Source organism: Cebus imitator, unplaced genomic scaffold (assembly GCF_001604975.1).
Source record: "Cebus imitator isolate Cc_AM_T3 unplaced genomic scaffold, Cebus_imitator-1.0 Scaffold86, whole genome shotgun sequence".
NCBI lineage: Eukaryota > Metazoa > Chordata > Mammalia > Primates > Cebidae > Cebus > Cebus imitator.
The window spans coordinates 252,476-268,467 of NW_016107401.1; positions in this window are offsets into that span (position 1 = coordinate 252,476).

Here is a 15,992-nt window from a genome sequence, read left to right on the forward strand (position 1 = left end):
CTGTTTTAAGTGATGATCTCATTAATTTGTATGGTGCACTATACTATCCTAAGACTAACAAAATAATATAAAGTTCTTAGTTTGATGTAAATTTCTTATATCCTATCATTTTGTTTCATAATACATAATTTTGTTTCTGATTTGAGGAGAGTGTTCAGCCATTGAATGTCCCGTTTCTCAAAAAGATTTTATTCTTCATTAGGATATGACCAGTTTTCTCAGAAATTTGGTTGAACACTATCCTTTTTAAAGAGCCCTTAAGAGAAGTAGGCACTGTGTCCTGGAGAGAGATTTCTCAGCAGAAAGCACAGTGGGATAATCCTCTCCTTTGCTCTGTTTATTCTTCCTAAGCTTTCATTAGGCGTCTTTGGAGTCATTTCACATGGTTGATATTTACTGAGCTTGTCATCATCTGAAAGCTCATGCTTTGTTGGTATGGATTTCTGTCAAACCAAATTGCTTCCTTCTAATATTACATGTGTTTGTATGTTTAACATTCATTTGTGTGCATGTGGTCGGCAGGGCGGTGGGGAAAGATGTTCAATATTTTTCTTCAGGACATTTGAAATCTTTTGAGTGCTGATATTGCCAACTATGGTATTAATTATGCCTTGCGATTTTGTGTAATGAATAAAAGATTTATTTTTCTCTTTCCTGAATTATAGGAATAAATGTATGAGGCACACTTGAATAAAGCGAAAAATATGTTTCTAAAAATATCTTAATTTCTATTAATATTAAGTAAAACCTGAGTCACAGAAAATGAAGGATATTGCAAATTTGACAGAAAAGTTGACTTTTGGCAGTCTACTTTTAGAGAAATTCAAACACAAGAAAAAAATAGAATATGGTATGACTAACAAAACTCATATATGCATAACTCACAAAGCGCAACTTTCCTGACATTCTTTCCTGTGTTCTAAACTACCCTGTGTATCTTTCTCTACACCTATTATACCTAGTATTCAATGGAAAGTGATGTTCGAGTATCATAAGCAAAAGACTACAGAGTTGTTCACAATCAAGTATTGAGAATTTCACTGTGCAGCACTTTCAAAACCAGAGCAGATGTAAATGTTATTATGTTTTATCCTTATCTAAATGAAACACTTAATATTTCAAGTGTCCCATTTCATTTTGCTCTACCCATTTTGACTTCTTATACATTGAAGGTTTTTTTTCCTTTTTACTTTATTCTTCTTTACTAATATTAAACTAGAAATACTTACAGACATGGTATATATACATATTCATTTTTTTTTTCACTTGGGAACTAATTTCTAAAATAATTCTGGAACTTACAGAATATATTGGTTCATTGTGAAGATAATAATCTTCAGAGTAAGAACATGTTACATAAAATCAATTTTTTCATACAATAGACATGAATTCAATGCTTACCATGGGTTTTATTATTGTGTTGGAGATCAAAGAAGTTCCAGGTGTAAATGCAACCCAATTTCAACTACAGAATAGGTTTTTAATATGTTTTTTAAAAATCTCAACTATATTACAAATAAATTATTCTCATTTAACATTTTAATCAACCAACTTTTATTCACATTTTAGTTTATATCTCAGTGACAATTATATAATAATGGCAGAATCTAATGTATACAAAGAAGCTTGTATTAAGTCCCAGTGAACCAATTTAAATGTAATCTGAGCCATTTAAAAAGTAAAAACTAAACTGTGTTAGTCCACAGTTGAAACCCACAATTTGAGGCTATATGTGTACATACCACGTTGCAAAAACAATGTTCTCAGTAACAAATAAAACAGAAACACAAGAAAAATATGTGAATCACAGTATGATTTTATTAGTTACTTACATAGATAGCAAACATATGTATTTTAGAAATTTTATTTATCTGTCTATTCTGAACTTGGAGTTACCTCTGGTGTATTTCGATATCATCAATAAAAGGAAGCAATTTGGTCTAGATGAAAGTGTTTCAATTTAAGGATCTAGAAACTTGGTGCTGATCCAAAATTTGTAAATAGCTTGGTATGAGAACATGAGACAATTATTTTGAGTTTCTTGTTCTCAGGTTTCTTATCTATAAAAAGACGTTGCATTGATATTCTCCATCTTCTCCACATACCAAGAGCAAGTCCCAAAGCTCTACATAGCACTGGCAGACATGAAGGAGCGTCCAGATGGTGCTGCATGTCCTCGGTAAGACTTCCACTCCTCCTTCTCCTTCTAGAGTATAACTAATATTTTCTGTACTATGGTCTCAATGCTTGTGTGTTCTCATAATTCATGTGTTGGAATCCTACCCCCCAAGGTGATGGTATTAGGGGTGGAATCTTTGGGAGGTGATTAGTTCATGAGAGTGATGCCTTTATGAAGAGGATTAATGACTTTATAAAAGAGGCTTTTTCTCTTTCACCGTGAAGGACAGAGTGAAAGACAGCCATGTACGACACAGAAAGTGGGCCATCACGAGACATCATGTCCATTGGCACCTTAATCTTGAAATTCCCCACCTCCAGAACTGTGAAAAATGAATTTCTGTTGTTTATATGCCACCAAGTTCGTCTACGGTATTTTGTTGTAGCAGCAAAAATGGACTAAAATACCCTGAAATCTCTCCCGAGACTAATCTTATTCTTTCTCTTTTATTGTACGTAATAATCATCACTAGAAGCCTAATATATTAAAATCATCCTTTAAACCCTGGTTCTATCCATGTAGAGGTCTGTTGAGTAGGTTATGAGGCAAGCCCTGTACCTCCACTCGGGTCAATATTTTCTATTCCTTTTGACTCTTTCGTTTTCCTCATAGAATTTACCACCATCTCTTATACCATATATTTTATTTTTATCAATGTTTATCTTCCCACAGACATACAGCCTTTACAAAGACAGAGCTATCATTTTAAAAACTATTATTTTTAGAACACTTTTAGATTTATAGAAAAATTGTAAAGATAGTAGAATTTCCAAATACTCCACACTCAGTTTCCCCTATTATTAACATAATAATCAATATATATTCATTGTAACATTTCTTACAATTAAGATAATATTGATATATTATTAACTAAAATTTATTTTACCCACTATTTACCTAATGTCCTTTTTCTGTTCCTGGACCCATCCAAGATATCAAATTACATTTAGTCCTTGTGCTTCCTTAAGCTCCTCTTGGCCATAAAGTTTCTCAAACTTCCCTTGTTTTTAATAATCTTGAGAATTTTGAGTAATACTGGTAAAATATTTATATTTAGTAGAATGTTCCTTGAATGATATTTGTCTGATATTTTTCACAGCATTGGACGAGGGTTGTGGATTTAGAGGAGGGAGATCACAGATAATGTGCTATTCTTACCACATCACATGACTTACCACTGCTGATGCTGGCCTTGATCAGCTGGGTGAAATAGTGTCTGTCAAGTCTCTCCATTGCAAAATTACTCTTTTTTCTCATTTCTGTTTTGAAGTCTTTGGAACGTAGTCACTGTGCATAGCACAAATTTAGAGCGTGGAGAGATGTTCCATCTCCTCGAGAGCATAGTATCTACAAAAATCTTTTGGGACTTTCCTATATAGCAAATGTATCTGTACTCTCATTTATTTGTTTATTCAATTATTTATTTGTATTTATTTATTTGTATTTATTTATAGACTTGTGGATATTTATTATACTTTGTGTTGTAATCTGATACCATATTTATTTTCTTGGTGCCTGTGACTTTTTGATATAGTCCTGTAACTTTTCTTCAGGTACTTTCTTACTTTCCGGCACTACAAGATGTTTCAGCCTTACCTTTTATATTTCCTTTTTTAGTCGTAGAATCAACTCTGGTTCCTTTCATTGAATATCAGCATTTTAAAACAAGATATGGGTGTTAGGCATGCTCTTTCCTACTAAAGTGCTCTTGCTTCCAGGCCCTGCCAAGTGCCAAGTGGTGGGACCTTTGGAAGGTAGTTGGGTTTAGATGAGGTCATGAAGGTGAGAGTCTCAGGATGAGACTTAAGGAGATCAGAGAGCTTGTTTTACAAGCAATCAGCAATAACTCCTTTAATCTTATCAGCAAGACAGTAGACCATATATAAAGTAGGAAGAAGCCCCTTACGAAGAACCAAATTTGCCACCACCTTGATCCAAAACTTCACAGCCTCTAGAACTGTGAGAAATAAATGTCTGTTGTTTAGGCCGCCCAGTCTGTGATACTTTCTTATAGCACCCTGAGCTGACTAATAGTGTACTCAGTATATATTTTTGAATGAACGAATACAAAAATTATTTCTGAGTTCCTTTCTGGTTAAAAAAACACCATGGTACTATGTAAGTTGTTTCGTGATACAATTTTCTTTTGCCTACTCCCACTTTCTCTTCCAAAAAGTCATGGTAGAACATAAAGTAGGTACTGTTTTGAATTACCATTGTGATAAAGCTGTTTCCCTAAAAGCTTTCCAGAAAGGAATTTGGAGGTATGTCATTTATAGTGACTGTTGCATTGATTAAAAATAGTATATAAGAAACTAGGTATTTAGAAATGCATAAAAGTGATAACACAGGAGATCTTTTTCTTCCATCGTTTGTATAGTGTTAACTTATGCAGCATTTTTCAAAGTAAATTAAAGGTTACCTTTAAATTATTCTATGCAATTAATAAGGTTTAAGCCTAAGAAAGTAGAAGTAAACTACTTCACCTAAAAAGAACATACAATTACAGGCCTCCCTGAGCAGATATTGACCAGATATCTTGGTGTATGAAAACAAGGGATTCCAGTGTTTCTTATTTTAAAGACTTCCTAGTTGAGGACTGCATGAAACACATGGAAAAATTTGCCTGAAGACCTTTTTACTCCTATAGTCCACAAACAATTTAGCTTTTAGTTAATCGGAAGGAGTTTTATTGTTAAGTTATAATTTATGGTGTATATCCAAACCGATCACACTAAATTAAATAAAGTACTATAGAAAAGTTATTATTAGTTTTTTCATTTACCTTATTACTAAAGACATCAGTGTAAAACTATTTTGAATTAAGATATAATACACAAGACTATGTTTGATCTGACAGAATGATAAGCCCATAAGCTTTCCTAATTCTACCAGGAAAACTTTCAAGACTTGATCATCAATCTCAAGTCCTAATAGGAATTAGAGATATGATTCTCAAGGTTGTAATTACTCTTGAATTAGTCCAACCAGAAATTCTAGACTACATAAAACACTCCAATATTTCTAAGACTAAGCAATCAACAGAATTACAGAAGAATCTGGAATTAAGTCAGTTAGGATTTTTGTAAATGACAAGCCACAGTTGGGTTGATTTTATAAATCTGTACACGTTCTCTCTCTTCAGGGAGAACATCGCTCTCCCTGAAGTTTGTCACAAAAATAGCATTTATATAATGTGTGACATAAAATGTAATAAAGCTTCCTTAAAACATCTTTAGATATTAAATAATATTATTCTTATGAAAAGCTTCTCTCTGGTAATTCCCCCACACTACCCCTGGCACACACACACTGGCTATTTCCTTTCAGCTTTTGTTTTCTTTCATATCCCAAGGCTACTCTCTATTTTTTTTTTTCTGCATAGAATTCCAGGTATACTAGAGAATTCGGTAAAAATTGCATTTCAAATAAAAAATTAATAATACCTCTTAGTATTAGTATGTTTCAAGTGTATTGTGGGACATAGTTACACTAAATCTATTATTCATCACTTATCTAAAAGTCAAATTTAACTGGATGTCCTGTATATTAATTTCCTAAACCCTAAGCCTAATGTTACACACAGCACTTACCATTTCAGTTAACATGTTTTTAATGTCTTATATAAAATGAAAATCAAATTAATTATTCAAATTTTTTTAGTAATAAGACATTTTAACAACTCAATGTAAATAATCACTTTGAACTTTACATATACAAAATTATTTTGAATTCATACTGTGCCGACTAAGCCTTAGTCCAATTTATTTTTTAGGTTCTCAATTTTGCTTCAAAGGACTTTGTTATCTTTCTTTTATGTTCCCATTAAAAAAATGGACATCTAGAACCCATTGGATTGTTTCTCATGTAATATTGCCATATTCCATTAGTATGTCTGTCTTCTTGCTGAATTATAAGCTTTTTGGAAAAAATAGATATTTTAACTTGGTATCACTTAGATTATTTAACCTTTGTGTCTCTTAATATATCACTTTTCAGTTAGTTGAATTAGAAAAATCAAGTTCCACTGGAATGGCAGCTAAGCAATGGTACTCCAGTTATTTCAAAATGGCAGGCAGTACCTGCATTGTGAATCAGTTAACAGCCTCATGACTGCTCCTTAGGTCAAGGCAGAAAATAAACCAAATAACAGATGTTGAAGGGAAGACTGCTTCCACTTAGAGTGCCTTTGGGAAAATATGCATGTTATTTTTTTTCTGGGCCACGGAAGTAGATGAATGCATTAAAATAGGTGATACTGTCACCATAATCATTTCCAGCAGAAAATTTGAAAAAAAATAATAATAAGCCTTCTTATATTTTTTTTCCACAGATGATAATCCTCAAATATTTTGGTCTCATATTATTTGAATCTCAAGAATAATGTAAAGTAATAAAAATGACTGTTTAGTATTTTTTAAACACCTTAAGGTATCTAAGATAAACTGACTGTGTTGAAAAATTTTATGCAATATTTAGTTTGTCTTGTACTTATTACAAAAAAGTTGAGGTCGTCTTATAGAAAACTTGAAGCCATGAGAATCAAGTTATTTTGAATCCATTTGATCTATATATATATTTTATTATAAGTCATATTATATTTTGACGTAACCAACATGATGTGACCTAAAATTGTTAATGTCCTGTGTAAAGCATATAAACTAACAGTGTGCCACGAATCTGCTATTTTGCCCAATCTTTCATTTTCTCTTCTCCTTGTGAAACTCTGATTTTATGTGGGGGACCATACTTTTCTCATTAGATGTAATGTAGGTGGAACTGTCAATCAAATTCCTTGTATTTCTCTCAGAGGATAGATACTTTCTGTAAACATATTCTTTCCCGGGAATGCACACAAAAGCTGAAAATAATTATGAGTCTCCATTAGCCTTGGCTTCCGACAGCCTAATAGCTTCATTAGTTCCTGTCCTGTTTGAGACCTGGTTCTTTAACTTCTTCTTTTGTTTGTGGAGTTATTTCATATCCTCCAGAAAATTGTTTATTTTATTTATTTATTTATTTTTGAGACAGAGTCTTGCTCTGTTGCCCAGGCTGGAGTGCTGTGGCTCACTGCAACCCCAACCACCAGGGTTCAAGTGATTCTCTTACTTCAGTCTCCTAAGTAGCTGGGATTACAGGTGCCCATCAACATGGCTGGCTGATCTTTGTGTTTTTAGTGGAGACGGAGTTTCGCCATGTTGGCCAGGTTGATCTGGAACTTCTGACCGTGAGATCCACCCGCAGAGTTTCACCATGTTGGCCAGGTTGATCTGGAACTTCTGAACGTGAGATCCACCCGCCTCAGCCTTCCAAAGTGCTGGGATTACAGGCATGAATCATTGCTCCTAGCTTGGAAAACTGTTTATTTAATTGAGCAGAACAAGTTTGGTTGCTTGAAACCAAAGAACTTTTGTAAAAACATTTGTTTATACATTCCTTAATACAGGAGAAAAAAAATAAGAGGTAATATCGAGACTGTATTAGTTTTCTTTGAGCTCATAATAAAATATCTCAGAATGAATGGCTTAAACAACAGGAATTGATTTTCTCATGACTCTAGAAGCTAGGAACCTGTGATAAAAGTGTCAGTGGGGTTGATTTCTTCGGCAGTCTCTCTTTTTCACATCTATTATGGCTGTTCTTTCCCTGTGTCCTCACACGGTCTTTTCTGTTTATGTGTCGTGTCATGATTTTCCCTTATAAGAATGCTAGTCGTATTAGATTAGAGCCAACTTAGTGATGTCATTTTAACTAAATTTTCTTGTTAAAGACTATATTTCTGAATACAGTTATATTCTGAGATACAGAGGTTAGGACTTCAACATGAGTTTGGAATTTGGGGTGTGGGGTAAGATTCTACAATATCAGAGACTATTGTTGGGTTGAGAGGCATGACCCCATTACTTGCCTGGATGACCACAGAGCTAAGAGAGAAAGACAAAGAAATAGAGAAAGATAGAGAAAGAGAGAAAGAGAATTTTTAAAGGTGCAGAAAGATAAATAATAGAGAAAGGTTTAGGGTGCTTAAGTGTCAGAGAAATCCAGTAATACTTGAAATTGCTGATAAATTTAATTATTTATTGTAGAAAAGACTACAAAGTTGCATAACATGTAGTCTTTTTTCCGCTACTTTGCAAAAATAACTTGTATAGGCCTAGAATAGTCATAAAAATAGCTCTAAAACTCTAATTCCTTGGAAATAAACACACTGCAGTCTCTCTGAAAGCTGAGAAATAAAATGTCACATTAACACTTGTAGAAACACCAATTCTGTTAGAAACTTCTATAATTTCTTTTAAATGACTTTAAATATGACCTACAGTAAGCAGTCATTTTAAATTGTGACTCAACATTATAAAACTAAAACAGAAGTTTAATGAAACAGTGTTCTATATATCTGTGTGTGATGCACTCTTCTTACCTTTCTTTGATGTGATTTAAATTGTTTTAAAAGACCGAGTCCCACTCTGTTGCCCAGACCCAGGCCAATATATAGTGCGTGGTGCTATCACAGCTCACTGTAACTATGAACTCTTGTTCTAAAGCAGTCCTCCTACCTTAGCCCCCCAAAGTCCTGGGACTACAAGCATAAGCCACCACTCCTGGTCAACTTTTTAATATAATGATTACCAACTGAAAACTGATTTCGTGATCCACTAATAGGTCACAATCTGCAGTTTGAAAAATACTAGAAAATGGAAATTGCAGAAATGGTACAATTACACATATTATTGTGGAATGAGAAAGAAACATATATATCTATTTTTCTATCTATCGTCTATCTATATGTACTTATTATCAGAATACTCCAATGCAAATAGCCCATTATTCTTCACTATTTGTATCGTTGTTCTGTTTTACTGCAAAACCTTGAGTAAGAATAGTAGTAAGGTGAAAACTAGGATGAAATCCAGTTTATTATCTTTGTGTTTATATATATATATATATATATATATATATATATATATATATATATATATGTATGTATGTATGTATATGGAGTCTCATTCTGTTGCCCAGGCTGGAGTGCAGTGGCAAGATCTTATTGTACTTTAGGTTCAGGGGTACATGTACAGATCTTGCAGGATTGTTGCATAGGTACACACATGGCAATGTGGTTTGCTGCCTCCATCTCCCTGTCACCTATATCTGGCATTCTCCTCATGATATCTCTTCCCATCCTCCCCACTCCCTGCTGTGCCTCCCCCATTGCCCCACAAAAGACCCCAGTGTGGGATCCTCCCCTCCCTGTGCCCATATGTTCTCATTGTTCAACACTCACCTATGAGTGAGAACATGTGGTGTTTGATTTTCTGTTCTTGTGTCACTTTGCTGAGAATGATGGTTTCTAGATTCATCCATGTCCCTACAAAAGACACGAACTCATCGTTTTTTATGGCTGCACAGTATTCCCTGGTGTATATGTGCCACATTTTCCTCGTCCAATCTATCATCCATGGGCATTTGGGTTGTTTCCAGGTCTTTCCTATTGTAAACAGTGCTGCAATGAACATACGTGTGCATATGTCTGTATAATAGAATGATTTATAATCCCATGGATATATACCCAGTAATGGGATTGCTGGATCAAATGGAATTTCTATTTCTAGTTCCTTGAGGAATCAACACACTGTCTTCAACAATGGTTGAACTAATTTACACTCTCACCAACAGTGTAAAAGTGTTCCTATTTCTCCACAACCTCTCCAGCATCTGTTGTCTCCATATTTTTTAATGATCACCATTCCAACTGGTGTGAGATGGTATCTCAATGTGGTTTTGATTTGCATTTCTCTAATGACCACTGATGATGAGCATTTTTTCATATGTCTTTTGGCCTCATATATGTCTTCTTTTGAAAGTGTCTATTCATGCCCTTCACCCACTATTGAATAGATTTGTTTGTTTTTTTCTTGTAAATCTATTTTAGTTCTTTGTAGATTCTGGATATTAGCCCTTTGTCAGATGGGTAGATTGCAAAAATTTTTTCCCATTTGGTTGGTTGCCAGTTCACTCTAATGATTGTTTCTTTTGCTTTACAGAAGCTCTGGAGTTTAATTAGGTCTCATTTGTCTATTTTGGCTTTTGTTGCCAATGCTTTTTGTGTTTTGGTCATGAAGTCCTTGCATATTCCTATGTCTTGAATGGTTTTGCCTAGGTTTTCTTCCAGGGTTTTTATGGTGTTAGATCTTATGTTTAAGTGTTTAATCCATCTGGAGTTAATTTTAGTGTAAAGTGTCAGGAAGGGGTCCAGTTTCTGCCTTCTGCACATGGCTAGCCAGCTTTCCCAACACCATTTATTAAACAGGGAATCCTTTCTCCATTGCTTGTTTTCATCAGGTTTGTCAAAGATTAGATGGTTTTAGATGTGTGGCATTGCCTCTGAGGTTTCTGTTCTGTTCCATTAGTCTAAATATCTGTTTCAGTACCAGTACCATGCTGTTTTGATCACTGTAACCTTATAGCATAGTTTGAAGTCCGGGAGTGTGATGCCTCCAGCTTTGTTCTTTTTGCTTAGGATTGTCTTGGCTATTTGGGCTCTCTTTTGGTTCCATATGAAGTTTAAGGTGGTGTTTTCTAGTTCTGTGAAGAGAGCCATAGGTAGCTTGATGTGGATAGCATTGAATCTATAAATTACTTTAGGCAGTATAGCCATTTTCACAATATTGATTCTTCCTAACCATGAGCATGGAACGTTTTTCCATCTGTTTGTGTCCTCTCTTATTTCCTTGAGATGTATTATGATACTTGAACTTACTCCTTCTATCTAACTATATGTTTGTACCTGCTAACCAACTTCTTTTCATCCCCTCCCCCTAAACCCTCTTCCCTTCCAGCTTCTGGTAAACACCATTTTACTCTCTACCTCCATAAGATCCTCTTTTTAAACTTCCACATGAGTGAGAACATGCCATATTTATCTTTCTGTGCTTGGCTTATTTCAGTTAACATAATGACCCCTAGTTCCATCCATGTTTCTGCAAATAAGAGGATTTAATTCTTTTATATGGGTGAATAATATTCCATTGCATTTATATACCACATTTTCTTTATCCATTCATCTGTTGATGGACATGTGTTTTTACTCCATATCTTGGCTATTGTGAATAGTGCTGCAATAAACATGGAAGTGCAGATGTAATTTTACTACACTGATTTCCTTTATTTTATATAAATACTCAGCAAGAGGATTGCTATATCATATGTATCTTTGTTTTGCATTGCTGTAAGAAATATCTGAAACTGAGTAATTTATATGGAAAACAGGTTTACTTGCCTCACAGTTTTGCAGGCTGTACAAGCATGGGATCCACGTCTGCATGGCAGGCTGCTCTGGCATGGCATCCACAACTTCTGTTGAGGCTCCAGGAAGCTTTTACTCATGGCAGGAGGTGGAAGGGGAGCAGTCATGCCACATGGCAAGAGAAGGAGCAAAAGAGCAAGGAGAAGGGTACCACACTCCTTTAAACAACCAGCTCTTGTTTGAACTAATAGAATTCACTTATTACCACTATGACGACACAAGCCATTCATGAGTAATCCACACCTATGACTCAAACACCTTACATTAGGTCCTACCTCCAAAATCAGGGATCAGTTTTAACATGAGATTTTGAGGGGACAAATATCCAAATTATAGCATATGGTAGTCCTAATTGTAGTTTTTTGAAGAATCTCCATGCTGTTTTTCATAATGGCTATACTAGTTTACATATGAGTGTTCTTTCTCTGCATTCTCAACAGCATTTGTTATTTTCTTGTCTTTTTGATAATAGCCCTTCTACTGAAGTAAGATAATATTTCATTGTGGCTTTGATTTGCATTTCCCTGATGCTTAGTGATGTTGAGCATTTTTTCACATACTGGTCAGCCATTTGTATGTCTTCTTTTGATAAATGTCTAATTAATTATTGTGCCCATTTTTAAATGGTTTATTTTTTGTTTTCTATTGAGTTACTTGAGCTTCATATATTTTCCTAATATATTCTTGTTGCATAAATAGTTTGCGAATAGTTTTCAAGTTTTATAGGTTTCACTTCATTGATTGTTTCCTTAAAAAGCAGAAGATTTTAGCTAGGCATGATGGCTTACACCTGTAATCCCAGAACTTTTTGAGGCTGAGGCAGATAGATCATCTGAGGTTGAGAGTTCGAGACCAACCTGACTGACATGGAGAAACCCTGTCTCTACTGAAAATACAAAATTAGCTGGGTGTGGTGGCGCATGCCTGTAATCCCAGCTACTGGGGAGGCTGAGGCAGGAGAATTGCTTCAACCCAGGAGATAGAGGTTGCAGTGGGCCAAGATCGTGCCATTGCACTCCAGCCTGGGCCACAAGAGCAAGATTCCAACTCAGAAAAATTAAAAGCAGAAGCTTTTTAATTTAATGTAATCACATTTGCCTATTTTTGGTTTTGTTGCCTGTGCTTTTGAGGTCTTACCGAAATAATCTTTGCTCAGACAAATGTTCTAAAGTGTCTCCCCAATGCTTTCTTTTAGTAGTTACTTTCATGTCTTATACTGAAGTCTTTAATCCATTTGGGGTTGGTTTTCTCCATGTGGTGAAAGATGGGGATTTAGCTTTATTCTTCTCCATATGGATATACAGTCTTCCCAGAAACATTTATTAAAGATATTCTTCTTTTTTCAATGTATGTTCTTGGTGGCCTATCAAAGAGAAGTTGACTGTAAGTGAATGGATTTATTTCTGGGTTATCTATTCTGTTCTATTAGTCAATATGTCTGTTTTTATGCCAATAGCATGCTTATTTGAACACTATAACTTTGTAGTAAAATTTGAAATCAGGTAGTATGATCCCTCCAGCTTTATTCTTTTGTTTAAGATTAACTATTCAAGGTCTTTTGTGTCTCTGTATAAATAGTGGATTTGTTTTTCTGTGAAGAAAATTACTGAGATTTTGATGGGGATTACACTGAATCTGTAGATCTGTTGTGGTATAGAAATTTTAACAAATTAATTCTAATCCATGAGCATGGGATATCTTTTCATTTTTTATGTGGGCTCTTCAATTTCTTTCATCAGTGTTTTATACCTTTCCTTGCAGAGATCTTTCACTGTTTTGGTTAAATTAATTCCAAGGGTTATTTATTTATTTCTGTAGGTGTTGTAAATGGGATTACTTTCTTAATTTATTTTGCAGGTTGATCCCTGTTAGCATATATGAATGCTACTGACATTGGTATGTTGATTTTGCATCATGCAACTTTATTAAATTTATTAATTCTGAGTATTTTCGTGGAGTCTTTAGGTTTTTCTAAATTTAAGAGCATGTTGTTTGCAAGCAAGGATAATTTGACTTCCTTCTTTCCAATTTATATGACTTTTATATACTTATCTTGCCAGATTGCTCTGGCTAGAATTTCCAGTGTTATTTTGAATAGAAGTGATGATAGCTCCAAATCTTAGTAGAAAAGCTTTCAATTTTTCCCATTCAATATGATCATAAAGGAATGTTGAGTTTTTTTTAAATGCTTTTAAAACATCTATTGAAATGATTATATGGTTTTTATTTTTGATTCTGTTGATCTGATTTATCACATTCATTGATTTGCATATGTTGAAGCATCCTTTCTCATGGTGAATATTTTTAATGGGTTGTTCAATTCATTTTAATTTTTTTTTTTTTTGAGCCAGAGTCTTGCTCTGTCACTCAGGCTAGAGTGCAGTTGGTGACATCTCAGCTCACTGCAACCTCCACCTCCCAGTTCAAGCAATTCTCCTGCCACATCCTCCCAAGGAGCTGGAACTACATGTATGTGCCACCATGCCTGGTTATTCTTGTATTTTTAGTAGAGGTGGAGTTTTGCCATGTTGGTCAGACTGGTCTTGAACTCCTGACCTCAGTGATCCATCACCCTCGCCCTCCCAAAGTGCTCGGATTACAGTAGTTAGACAATGCACCTTCCCATTTTGTTAATATTTTAACTATTTTTGCACCTGTTTTCATTAGGTATATTGGCCTGTAGTTTCCTCTTTTTCTTGTGTTCATGTCTGGTTTTGGTATCAGGGTAAGGCTGGCCTGTGAGTGAAGTACAGAAGGTAAGTTGAGGATACGCCTCATAACAGAAGGCTCAAATAATCAGAAAAAAATGATCAGGTAATCATCAATATCAAACAAATATGGTGGAGAAATATATTTGGATTAATGTTATGCAAAGAGGGTAAATAACTATACCAAGAAGTTCTTAAGTAATTGAAATAAATTATCATTGGGAGCAGCAATTCATGACCAGATGTGACCATGTGTTTTAAGCCCCGCTGACACTTCCGCTTTTATAGATCACTATGATCTCTGGGGATCATGAAATATTTTATATATTCCTATCTTTCACATTAATTTAAGAGCTATTAAAATACATATGGGGTGATGTTTGATAAAATTAACTTTTTTTAGAATACTAGCTCTTTTTTCTATTCTGAGAAATACAGTGGTTTTTGAAACTCACTCAACAAAAAATATGTAGAATTTTCTACAGGAAAAGCACTCTTACAATCATTTTTAAAGTAGTATATTCAGTCGTCATAATATTTCCAGTTACTAGATGTTGAAATTTAAACAGGGAATTTAAGCAACTCCCATCTCAAAGTTACTCTGGTCGTGAATTGAGGAATCTTGGATTTTAAATTTGCAGTTTATCTGCAGAATTCATGCTCCCCAAATATAAAATCTTTGCTTATGCTACAATAAAAACAAACAAAAAATGAATTAAAACAACAGAGTGGACTCTGGAATCAAATCTACCCAGATTCAATTTATTGATCTTCTAGCTATATGATCTATTTAATTTACTTTTTTTCCTCATTGAGGATGGAATTGAGTTTCAGTTACTTTTTCTCAATATTCAATATGTTTCAGAATTTGAACTGTTTAAAAATTTTATTTTATCCTGTAATCTATTTGTTCACCAATATTTTTGAGTGCCTATTATTTACCATAATGTGACTGGACTTTTGTAACCACGCTATATACAGCTCAGAGAAAAACAAGCTTAATTACAGTTGGATATGAATGTTTTCTTGCCACAAGTAGATCATATCCTTGTCAAAAAGCATTTGAGGCACATCAAAGAGTAGTAATTAATGTTAATGGGAAACCCAGCAAAATCAATTCCTTTCCTGCATTTAGTCTCCCAGGAAGAGTTTGGCTCCAGCTCACTATTGATGGATAGGCTATTAGATTTGGGTAAAACGACACTGTGATTACTTGCATTTAAACTAGAAATGCTTCTCATGGGATTGTCTATACAATCATCATTTTCCCTTTAGAGACACAGACACACTTACGTCTTGATTAATCATCCCTGGGTTGTAGAGACTGCAGTAGGAAAAGGTTGTATGTGACATAGAGCTCCACAAATTATTACCATTTGTAATCATTGCAATTGCTGCAATTTCTAGATGGGATCATGTATAGCATGTTGAGAAGAAATAATTCTTTGATTACAGAAGTAGTTAGGTGTGCCTTATATTATTGCAGTGGATACGTAAAGGACATTTGATTAGTTATGTTTTGATTTGCTTGCCTGCTCCTCATCCACTTTTCCTTCTTTTGATGAAAGCACAATGACCTTAATTTTTGGAACTACTTCTTTCTCATTATCAATTAATGCTCTGGCTCCGATTATGAGTATGTGAGCCAGTGCTGGCCAGTCAACAGGTTCTCCTTTCTGACTACAGTGTGATGGGAACATGTCTCAAGTCAGTTACTCCAGTGAAACTCAACCTTTGTATTTTTCTAGAACTATTAACTATTACTTGTTATTGTTAAAACTCTTTTATGTTGGCTGACTGC